This window comes from Bombina bombina, chromosome 4 (assembly GCF_027579735.1).
Source record: "Bombina bombina isolate aBomBom1 chromosome 4, aBomBom1.pri, whole genome shotgun sequence".
Taxonomy (NCBI): domain Eukaryota; kingdom Metazoa; phylum Chordata; class Amphibia; order Anura; family Bombinatoridae; genus Bombina; species Bombina bombina.
The window spans coordinates 866,895,922-866,909,181 of NC_069502.1; positions in this window are offsets into that span (position 1 = coordinate 866,895,922).

Consider the following 13,260-nt stretch of genomic DNA (forward strand, 5'->3'; position numbering starts at 1 on the left):
GCTGGTATTTAGAGTTCACAGAAGGGCTGCGTTAGGCTCCAAAAAAGGAGCGTATAGCATAATTTACCGCCACTGCAACTCTCAATACCAGCGGTGCTTACGGACGCGGCCAGCTTCAAAAACGTGCTCGTGCACGATTCCCCCATAGAAAACAATGGGGCTGTTTGAGCCGAAAAAAAACCTAACACCTGCAAAAAAGCAGCGTTCAGCTCCTAACGCGGCCCCATTGTTTCCTATGGGGAAACACTTCCTATGTCTGCACCTAACACCCTAACATGAACCCCGAGTCTAAACACCCCTAACCTTACACTTATTAACCCCTAATCTGCCGCCCCCGCTATCGCTGACACCTGCATATTTTTTTTAACACCTAATCTGCCGCTCCGTACACCGCCGCAACCTACGTTATACCTATGTACCCCTAATCTGCTGCCCCTAACACCGCCGACCCCTATATTACATTTATTAACCCCTAATCTGCCCCCCACAACGTCGCCGCCAGCTACCTACAATAATTAACCCCTAATCTGCCGACCGCACACCGCCGCCACCTACGTTATACTTATGTACCCCTAATCTGCTGCCCCTAACACCGCCGACCCCTATATTATATTTATTAACCCCTAATCTGCCCCCCACAACGTCGCCACCAGCTACCTACAATAATTAACCCCTAATCTGCCGACCGGACCTCACCGCTACTATAATAAATGTATTAACCCCTAATCCGCCTCACTCCCGCCTCAATAACCCTATAATAAATAGTATTAACCCCTAATCTGCCCTCCCTAACATCGCCGACACCTAACTTCAATTATTAACCCCTAATCTGCCAACCGGACCTCACCGCTACTATAATAAATGTATTAACCCCTAAAGCTAAGTCTAACCCTAACCCTAACACCCCCCTAAGTTAAATATAATTTAAATCTAACAAAATAAATTAACTCTTATTAAATAAATTATTCCTATTTAAAGCTAAATACTTACCTGTAAAATAAACCCTAATATAGCTACAATATAAATAATAATTATATTGTAGCTATTTTAGGATTAATATTTATTTTACAGGCAACTTTGTATTTATTTTAACCAGGTACAATAGCTATTAAATAGTTATTTACTATTTAATAGCTACCTAGTTAAAATAATTACAAAATTACCTGTAAAATAAATCCTAACCTAAGTTACAATTAAACCTAACACTACACTATCAATAAATTAATTAAATACAATACCTACAAATAACTACAATTAAATAAACTAACTAAAGTACAAAAAATAAAAAAGAACTAAGTTACAAAAAATAAAAAAATATTTACAAACATTAGAAAAATATTACAACAATTTTAAACTAATTACACTTACTCTAAGCCCCCTAATAAAATAACAAAGCCCCCCAAAATAAAAAAATGCCCTACCCTATTCTAAATTAAAAAAGTTCAAAGCTCTTTTACCTTACCAGCCCTGAAAAGGGCCATTTGCGAGGCATGCCCCAAATAATTCAGCTCTTTTGCCTGTAAAAAAAACACATACAATACCCCCCTCAACATTACAACCCACCACCCACATACCCCTAATCTCACCCAAACCCCCCTTGAATAAACCTAACACTAAGCCCCTGAAGATCTTCCTACCTTATCTTCACCACGCCGGGTTCACCGATCCGTCTTCCGAAGTCTTGATCCAAGCCTCCGAAGTCTTGATCCAAGCCCAAGCGGGGGCTGAAGAGTGACGTCCATCCTCCGGCTGAAGTCTTGATCCAAGCGGCAAATGAAGAAGTCCATCTTCGGGAAGAAATCTTCATCCTATCCGGGCAGAAGAGGACATCCGGACCGGCAAACATCTTCATCCAGGCGGCATCTTCTATGTTGTTCCATCCGATGACGAGTGGCTGATCTTGAAGACCTCCGGCGCGGATCCATCCTCTTCTTTCGACGTCCAACTGAAGAATGAAGGTTCCTTTAAGGGACGTCATCCAAGATGGCGTCCCTCGAATTCCGATTGGCTGATAGGATTCTATCAGCCAATCGGAATTAAGGTAGGAAAAATCTGATTGGCTGATGGAATCAGCCAATCAGATTCAAGTTCAATCCGATTGGCTGATCCAATCAGCCAATCAGATTGAGCTCGCATTCTATTGGCTGATCGGAACAGCCAATAGAATGCGAGCTCAATCTGATTGGCTGATCCAATCAGCCAATCGGATTGAACTTGAATCTGATTGGCTGATTCCATCAGCCAATCAGATTTTTCCTACCTTAATTCCGATTGGCTGATAGAATCCCATCAGCCAATCGGAATTCGAGGGACGCCATCTTGGATGACGTCCCTTAAAGGAACCTTCATTCTTCAGTTGGACGTCGAAAGAAGAGGATGGATCCGCGCCGGAGGTCTTCAAGATCAGCCGCTCGTCATCGGATGGAACAACATAGAAGATGCTGCCTGGATGAAGATGTTTGCCGGTCCGGATGTCCTCTTCTGCCCGGATAGGATGAAGATTTCTTCCCGAAGATGGACTTCTTCATTTGCCGCTTGGATCAAGACTTCAGCCGGAGGATGGACGTCACTCTTCAGCCCCCGCTTGGGCTTGGATCAAGACTTCGGAGGCTTGGATCAAGACTTCGGAGGACGGATCGGTGAACCCGGCGTGGTGAAGATAAGGTAGGAAGATCTTCAGGGGCTTAGTGTTAGGTTTATTTAAGGGGGGTTTGGGTTAGATTAGGGGTATGTGGGTGGTGGGTTGTAATGTTGGGGGGGTATTGTATGTGTTTTTTTTTACAGGCAAAAGAGCTGAATTATTTGGGGCATGCCCCGCAAATGGCCCTTTTCAGGGCTGGTAAGGTAAAAGAGCTTTGAACTTTTTTAATTTAGAATAGGGTAGGGCATTTTTTTATTTTGGGGGGCTTTGTTATTTTATTAGGGGGCTTAGAGTAGGTGTAATTAGTTTAAAATTGTTGTAATATTTTTCTAATGTTTGTAAATATTTTTTTATTTTTTGTAACTTAGTTCTTTTTTATTTTTTGTACTTTAGTTAGTTTATTTAATTGTAGTTTTTTGTAGGTATTGTATTTAATTAATTTATTGATAGTGTAGTGTAAGGTTTAATTGTAACTTAGGTTAGGATTTATTTTACAGGTAATTTTGTAATTATTTTAACTAGGTAGCTATTAAATAGTAAATAACTATTTAATAGCTATTGTACCTGGTTAAAATAAATACAAAGTTGCCTGTAAAATAAATATTAATCCTAAAATAGCTACAATATAATTATTATTTATATTGTAGCTATATTAGGGTTTATTTTACAGGTAAGTATTTAGCTTTAAATAGGAATAATTTATTTAATAAGAGTTAATTTTTTTCGTTAGATTTAAATTGTATTTAAATTAGGGGGGTGTTAGGGTTAGGGTTAGACTTAGCTTTAGGGGTTAATACATTTATTAGAGTAGCGGTGAGGTCTGGTCGGCAGATTAGGGGTTAATAATTGAAGTTAGGTGTCGGCGATGTTAGGGAGGGCAGATTAGGGGTTAATACTATTTCTTATAGGGTTATTGAGGCGGGAGTGAGGCGGATTAGGGGTTAATAACTTTATTATAGTAGCGGTGAGGTCCGGTCGGCAGATTAGGGGTTAATTATTGTAGGTAGCTGGCAGCGACGTTGTGGGTGGCAGATTAGGGGTTAATAAATATAATATAGGGGTTGGCGGTGTTAGAGGCAGCAGATTAGGGGTACATAAGTATAACGTAGGTGGCGGCGGTGTGCGGTCGGCAGATTAGGGGTTAATTATTGTAGGTAGCTGGCGGCGACGTTGTGGGGGGCAGATTAGGGGTTAAAGTGAATGTAAATTTTGATGCTAAAGTGCCCGGTTTTTAAAACTTTGATTAAAAACAGGGGCACTTTAATTCATCAATATTTTCATTTCACTCCTGTTGTGAAAATAAACTTACTTTTTAATCTTCACAGCAGCTCCAGCTTCCTCCACCTGTTTCAAAGCCTCTTCCTGGGTCTAAAATGAGGTATCTGGCTTCCTCCAATCACAGCAGTGAATCAGACACTGAATCCCCCGGGGGGGAATCTGTGATTGGAGGATGTCCTATCAATCATTTCTGACATCAGAAATGGCTTGTGAGACCGGAGGAAGCAGCAGCTGCTGTGAAGTTTAAAAGGTAAGTTTTTTGTCACAACAGGAGTGAAATGTAAATTTTGATGAATTAAAGTGCCCCTGTTTTTAATCAAAGTTTTAAAAACCGGGCACTTAAACATCAAAATTTACATTCACTTTAATAAATATTATGTAGGGGTCGGCTGTGTTAGGGGCAGCAGATTAAGGGTACATAAGTATAACGTAGGTGGCGGCGGTGTGCGGTCGGCAGATTAGGGGTTAAAAAAAGTTTAATAGAGTGGCGGCGATGTGGGGGGACCTCGGTTTAGGGGTGCATAGGTAGTTTATGGGTGTTAGTGTACTTTAGAGCACAGGAGTTAAGAGCTTTATGAACCGGCGTTAGCCCAGAAAGCTCTTAACTCCTGACTTTTTTCTGCGGCTGGAGTTTTGTCGTTAGATTTCTAACGCTCACTTCAGCCAAGACTCTACATACCGGCGTTAGAAAGATCCCATTGAAAAGATAGGATACGCAAATGGCGTAGGGGGATCTGCGGTATGGAAAAGTCGCGGCTGGAAAGTGAGCGTTAGACCCTTTCCTGACTGACTCCAAATACCAGCGGTAGCCCAAAACCAGCGTTAGGAGCCTCTAACGCTGGTTTTGACGGCTAACGCAAAACTCCAAATCTAGTCCTAAGAATATTGCTGATGTAATATATTGAGTCAACTCATTTAAACTGGCAGATACAAACATTTAAAAAGGTGTAAGGGTTAATCAGTTATAAATACAAAAAGAGAAGGGATAAATATAGATACAACAGAATCGGCCAAAATGTGCAGTTGCCAAATTTCTCCAGTCACTAGCAAAAAAGACACTTGGGAAAAAAAAGGATTGTGAAGAGTACTTAAACTAGCATTGAACTAGAGGTTAAATGAAATATAAATATTTGTGTCACTGGCTGTGTGTGACGTGTGTGTGTAATTGTATTGATGGTAAAAAGAAATAAAATAATTGCCTGAGAGTGACAGATGACAGTCAGACGCCACAGATTCTCCACAGTGCAGAAATGGCGTCTGACTGTCATCTGTCACTCTCAGGCAATTATTTTATTTCTTTTTACCATTAATACAATTAAACAGCCAGTGACACAAATATTTATATGTCATTTAACCTCTCTAAACAGCAAATAAAATATAGTTAAAGGGACATGCTCTATTAGAATCATGCAAGTTTTATTTTGAATTTCCTATCCCTTTAAAGGAATATGAAACCCATATTTTTTCTGTCATGATTCAGATAAAGAAGCAGTTTTAAGCAGCTTTCTAATGTACTCCTATTATAATTTTTTTGAGTAGTACATTAGAAATTTGCTTCAAATTGCATGCTGTATCTGAATTCTGAAATAAAAAAATATTGGTTTCATATCCCTTGAAAGTTTTAAAGACACAAATGCTGCTGAGCATATCTAGATATTTTTATTTCAACAAAAATTAACAAGTGATCAATACTGCAAACACTACTGCTGCCACTCAAGAAACGCACGTGCTCTATCCCACTAGGTATGCTTTTCAACAAAGGATTAAAAAAGAGTTAATTAAATAATAATACAATTACATTAGAAAGTTTGCAATTTTTATCAGAATCATGGAAGTTTAATACTTTAGCCCTGCTACTCATTTTTGCCAAGACAGTTAGCAAGCACGTGGCATGCTAAGTTATGTAAACAGTGCTACTGTTAACCCAAAATGTACCAATGAATATCATTAATATGCAATGAATACAACATCTCTAAATTGGATTGTACATTAGAAATGCTATTCCTCATTTTCAGTCCCCTATTTCAGTGATATGGGTCTCTTTTATGCTGTTAGAGTCTGAGTTCAGGGGGTTAACATTAAACAGAAAATAAACACATAAAGGAAGTTGCATCTAAAAGGAAGATGTCTTTAAAATGGCAATGTCCTTTACATTATAGATGCATGAGCCATAACTGGTCACATTTATATTACATAACTCACAGAAATGTGTATAGAAAGATTATATAATCTATTAAAGGCAGTTAAATACAGTGATATATTTACTAAGTATACATCCTTCCTGGCTTAGTTATCTCATGAATACTAGTTGTACTGTACTGTACTTAATCCAGTCAAGATTTGATGTGCTGTTTTACTTGGGTTAGAGAAACATGTGGATTACATCTATGGAAAATACTTGACTAATGCCCACAAGTGCTAGATTAGGTTTTAAATGAATAGTACAGAGCTCCTACCTTTAAGATTGACTTCTAGATGGCATCATTGTTTTATAAACCCTCATAATGTTTGAAAAATGGAAGGTGTTAGGGGTCCTAACAATGATCCTAATATTATTTCTGCAGTGCACATTTATTTTATTATTCTATCCCTTAATCATCATGTCAGTCAGGACTAGTCTCTCTCTGGACATGGTATATTAAAAAAAGAAAAGCAAAACGGACCAAAAGCATCATTACATAACTATTATTTGTGCACATTATTTTTTATTATAATATACCTTGATTCATGATCAAGGTATATCATAATAAAAATAATGTGGACAAATAGTAGTAAAAGTACGTATTTCATTAACTCCCCTGCTGCTGCATCATTACATAACTATTATTTGTGCACATTATTTTTTATTATAATATACCTTGATTCATGATCAAGGTATATTATAATAAAAATAATGTGGACAAATAGTAGCAAAAGTACTAACTCCCCTGCTTCTGCCTAGATGCGCTCTCGCGCTTTAAAACTTTACCCGTCCGTTTAGCAGCTGAAGATTTTTAAATCAAATTTGTATATGGCTCCGTCCGTCCAGAGTGACCCAGATGGGATGCACTGATCAGGTGGCAACAGTCCTTCCTTCACAGTCTTTGCCGCTAGCCCGCCAGACTCCAGTACTACTGCGCTGCGCTCTGGATCCTATCTTGCGCATGCGCAGGGAGCCAATCAATAACGGTCACGTTCTCCTGGTGTTGTCAATCACAGGAGAACATGACCGTCTGATTGGCTCCCTCTCTAAGAGGCATTACGAGTGATGCCTCCAATTGGCCTATTTTTTCCACACTGACGTTCAGTCAGCCTGTGGCAGCCAGTGGGTGGTGTTTTCATCCTTAGTCTGTAATTTAAAAAATGCAATGATGTTACGCAATGGAGAGGTAGAAAAGTACACTGCCTCTCCATAGCGTAACATGGGGAAAAAAAAGTTAATATTTTATGTTATGCCAGCAGGTGTCGCTCTAATGCTCAAAATATGCACCCATGTTGCGCAATGGAGTATGTTTTTTTCATTTATATTACATTTAAATAAACTTTGGGCCCATATGGCAGGGGAGGCTGCCCTCTTATGACTGCACGCCCTTGATATATATATATATATATATTTATATATATATATTATATATATATATATATATATATATTATCTATATATATATCTATATATCTATATATATATATATTATTTATATATATATATTATCTATATATATATATTATCTATATATATATATATTATCTATATATATATATATATTTATATTATCTATATATATATATATATAATTTGTGTGCCTTTTTCTCTGCAACAAGACCCTACCACGCTTCGACTCCCCCACCTTATCATTTTGGCTGTCCAGTATTTTTTTGAAGGACAGCTGGCAACCCTAAACACACACGTACACGACATACACATACTTACACACACATATACATACACACAAACACAGACACAAATGCCTTTTGCCTATCTAGCAGATAGATGAGTAGTGCAGTTGTTTTCCTTGCACTGCTCATCTGTGGAGCACCTATACACATGTAAGGATTACTGTGCTACTGTCACCTTTTTCCTAACTGGAGCTGATCACCAGGTAGAGGCATCTGATGATTATTGGTGACCACAGTTTATGTTTGGAAACAGTAAATATATTAAAATGGTTCAAAACATAAAATACATGTAAATAACAATAATGGTATACATACAGTATGCAATTAATTGGTTCTGATTTTTAAATGACTATAGTATTCCTTTACATTTCACAATCTTAAAGTGAAGGTAAACTTAATCACTCTTCTATGAAAAAATCTATATAGTATTAAAATTGAATAGGATGTTCATTCATGATTTTTTCTATTTTTCTATAGTACCTTTGTTTTCTTGGTTAATTTGCTCCGATTTCGCTTGGCAAAAAACAACCCGTCTTTTTTTTTTTTTTTTTATAAACAACGATCACGTTGTTTATACAGCTAATTGATTTTCTGGCCGTTAGGCGGCCGTTGATTGACGTCACAAGCTGATGCTTGATTGTGCGCATGCGCAAGTAATTATATGTCCTCCTTGAAAGCGAGCGCGTCCTCGTTTTGCGTATGCGCATTAGGCGTTTCAATTGTTTGCTTTTGCGAGCGATCATTTTTGTGCGCATGCGCGGTAAGCAGAGAATAGATGTGCACGAGTGTAGTTCTGACGTATATAGAGCGGGTGGGACTGCTCTATACGTTTATGTATTGAAAACACGGAACTGCTGGATGGGAGGGGATTACGATCGTAAGGAACAGTAAAATAACGGTTAGTAAATATGGTCAAATAAAAGTTTTTTTAAAAAATAAACCTAGCGACTACCTTGTAAGTTAGAAAATGAAAATAAAGAGCTATTTGTATTAGAATAACTTTACCTTCACTTTAAGCACCACTTTAGTAGACAGACAGGGTATGTAGTGCAGAGCATATATGATCCACAGAAGAACCCAAAAATCTATCCACTGCTCTACCCATATATAAAACTTCATGCTTTATTTTCAACTTCAGTGGAGTCACAGCATATGACAGCGTTTTCATGGTACATTTAGTAGGGCACACCATATGCATTTCACGCATGCTGCCTGTGACAGTGATGTAAGTAAATAGGTTGTGCAGACCTGTGGATTTTTAAAGGGACATTCTACCCCAGAATTTGTATTGTTTTAAAAAATAGATAATCCCTTTATTACCCATTCCTCAGTTTTATTAATATACCTTTTACCTCTGTAATTACCTTGCATCTAAGCCTCTGCAGGCTGCCCCCTTATCTCAGTTGTTTTGATGGACTTGCATGTTAGACAATCAGTGCTCTCTCTTAAATAACGCCACAGGAGTGAGCACAATGTTATCTTTATGGCACACATGAACTAGCAGTGTCTAACTATCAAAATGCACCGAGTTAAAGGGACACTGAACCCAATTTTTTTCTTTTGTAATTCAGATAAAGCATGAAATTATAAGTAACTTCCTAATTTACTCCTATTATCAAATTTTCTTCATTCTCTTGGTATCTTTATTTGAAATGCAAGAATGTAAGTTTAGATGCTGGCCCATTTTTGGTGAACAACCTGGGTTGTCCTTGCTGATTGGTGGATAAATTCATCCACCAATAAAAAAGTTCTATCCAGAGTGCTGAACCAAAAAAAAAAGCTTAGATGCCTTCTTTTTCAAATAAAGATAGCAAGAGAACAAAGAAAAATTGATAATAGGAGTAAATTAGAAAGTTGCTTAAAATTGCATGCTCTATCTGAATTACGAAAGAAAAAAATTTGGGTTCAGTGTCCCTTTAAGAGTCAGTTCAATGGCTTAGAAATTAGCCCATAAGCCTACCAAAGTTTAGCTTTTGACAAAGAATACCAAGAGAACAAAGCAAATTTGATGATAAAAGTAAATTGGAAAGTGGTTTAAAATTGCATGCCCTATCTGAATCATGAAGGGTCAATTTTGACTAGACTGTCCCTTTAAACAGCAGTAATCAGATGCTAGGTATAACGTAACCAATACAATGATAAACATAAGAATTATATGTAGATGTGCAGAGGGGGATGTGCAGAGATAACAGGACAGGAAGAACAGACTTCTGCTGATATGTGCACTGAATAAAGTGAATTTGTTATCATGGAGAGATCATTCCTCCCTATACTGAATGGGACATGAAAACCAAAACTTTTCTTTCATGATTTAGGTAGAACATACTATTTTAAACAACTTTCCAATTTAATCATTTTATTAAATTTGATTCCTTCTCTTGTTATCCTTTGATGAAAGTTTTATCTAGGTAAGCTCAGGATCAGCAAAGAACCTAGGTTCTAGCTGCTGATTGGTGGCTGCATAGATACATATATACCGATTGTTATTGGCTCACCCATGTGTTCTGTTAGAAACCAGTAGTGCATTGCTGCTCCTTCAACAAATGAAGCCAAAAATTTTTTTAAAAAAAATTGATAATAGAAGTAAACTGTAAAGTTTGTATGTTCTACCTAAATCATGAAAGCAAAATTATGGGTTTCATGTCCCTTTAAACTGACCTTTCCCCTGATCCTTTCTCAGTCAGATGTGTGAGGTGAGAGCACTTGTTACTGCAGCATCTAGTACTATCTGGGAAATTGTGCAGCACTTGTGTTTTTGTGTAAAGTGATGAGGTGTGATTTTATTTGGACAAGAGACGAGAAAAATGTATAGTTGATTTCAAATAAAAAAGGGATAGCTAACAGAAAGGGCAAGATTACATATGTGGCGACGGGCGCAAATCCCAGTGGCCCCTATTTAACAAAGGTCTGTCGGACCTGATCCGACAGTGCGGATCAGGTCCGACAGACCTCGCTGAATGCGGAGAGCAATACTCTCTCCGTATTTAACATTGCTCCAGCAGCTCTTGTGAGCTGCTGGTGCAACGCTGCCCCCTGCCGCCATCAAGGGGGTGTCAATCAACCCGATCGTACTTGATCGGGTTGAATTGCGGAGATGTCTGTCCGCCTGCTCAGAGCAAGCGGACAGGTTATGGAGCAGCGGTAAATGGGCCCCAGTGTCTTATGGAGCTTGATAAATGGGCCCCAGTGTCTTTAATTTTTAGTCTAATCGAGTGATCACATATACAGTGCAGCAGACAAGTTATGCACATATATTTTACCCGTTGCCTGCAGTTTTTACTCCCATAAACTAACATAGAACCAGCGTCGCCAGTCGGTATCATATATTCAGCTTAAGGTCTTACGCTCACAAAATGGAGAAAATTTGCTCCATTTTCACCTTGCCACACATAAGCATGTGCAGCAAGCCTTGCGCTGACTATAAATTACCGTAACTCCCTGGAGGCCTTAACAAACACCTAATGCATGCGCAATATCAACAACTAATCCGCCATCCCCACACATCGCAATAACTAATAATAGTATTAACCCCTAATCCACCAAACCCCCACATCACAAACTACCTAATAAACGTATGAACCCCTAAACCGACCAAAATCCACAACGCAAACACCTAGTTAACCTATTAACACCTAAACCGTCAAACAAGAGGTATGTAAGCTAGCTAGCCAATAGAGAAAAAATGGGAGGAACGCTCCGGTCACTGGCGATGTAATAGGATTTCAACCAATTGTAAACACTGTATTGGGACACAAAGTCTATGTACCAAAAGGCAATCATAAGCCAATTGCTCTATGTAAACTCCTGATGAAAATTGGAATGCAAATCAGTTTTTTATTTTCACATATACACGTAATTGCTGCTTATTTCGAAAGCACATCCACAATGCTAAAATGTTATTATAAATTATATGCAATACTTGATCTAAAAGATGTGAAACCTCTGAAGTTTAATGCAACCATATTTGTCACATAATGAACATAATAGATGTTAAAAAATGATAATAACTCCAAAGCTTCCTACAACAAGGTACAACGACAAACCGTATTTATGGGCATGTATACTGCAGACCACAGATCGTAAACATACCCACTATGAAAAATACAACAAATTCCTACCAGGACAAAAGATGGTAACAAGTAATAGGGAAAATTATGTTATGATTATCCCATGTACAATTGGAATAGTACATATAGACCATATTTTATACCTATTCTTAAACCTAACAAGAATGGCCCCTAGGAACTCCAAAACTACAATAAGTGAACACAGCATAAACATCTAAGTGGCAGAAAGTTTTAAAGAACAACACTAATAAAACAGTGACAGATCCAGTTGGGTATTGAGGCCCTTAGAGCACATTGTGGCAAGTCAGTGTATCCACCAAGCTTCTCTTTTTAAGAGTTCCTCATCTCTATTTCCCCCGTTTTTAAGTGGAGGGACCCTGTCTATTAGTATTGTTCTCATCATAAAAATGGTATGACCAAATTGTAAAAAGTGACGTGCTACAGGTTGTTCACTTTCATTATTTTTATAAGCTGCCCTGATGGCACTCTTATGGTTGGCAAGACGTTCCCTGAACGTGGTACAGGTCTTCCCAACATAATAGTTTCCACAGGGACAAATGATGACATACACCACAAAATCTGAAGAACATGTGTGTCTGTGTCTAATGGAATAATGTTTAATTTTGTATGGGTGCCTGAAAGTCTCACCAGTAAGCATGGTATTACAGGTAACACAACTGCCACATTTATAACAACCCATCTTTCTCCTGGGCAACCATGTTTGCACATCACAATGTAAATCATGTTTAACAATCATTCAGCTAGATTACGAGTTGTGCGTTAAGGTAAAAAAGCAGCGTTAAGAGGTCCTAACGCTGCTTTTTTACGCCCGCTGCTATTACGAGTCTTGCAGGTATAGGTGTACCGCACACTTCTTTGGCCTTATCGCAAAACGACTTACGTAAACTTTGTAAAGTCTTTTTTCTATGGGACTTCCATAGCGCCTGTATTACGAGTCTGTCCTGGGAGGCCAAAAAGTGAGCGGTACACCCTACCCAGTCAAGAGTCCTAACGCATTTAAAAGTCAGTAGTTAAGAGTTTTATGGTACAACGCCGTAACATAAAACTCATAACTAAAGTGCTAAAAAGTACATTAACACCCATAAACTACCTATTAACCCCTAAACCGAGGCCCTCCCGCATCGCAAACACTATAATAAAATTATTAACCCCTAATCTGCCGCTCCGGACATCACCGCCACTATAATAAACATATTAACCCCTAAACCGCCACACTCCCACCTCGCAAACATTCGTTAAATATTGTTAACCCCTAATCTGCCATCCCTAACATCGCTGCCACCTATCTACATTTATTAACCCCTAATCTGCCGCCCCCAACGTCGCTGCCACTATACTAAATGTATTAACCCCTAAACCTAAGTCTAACCCTAACAC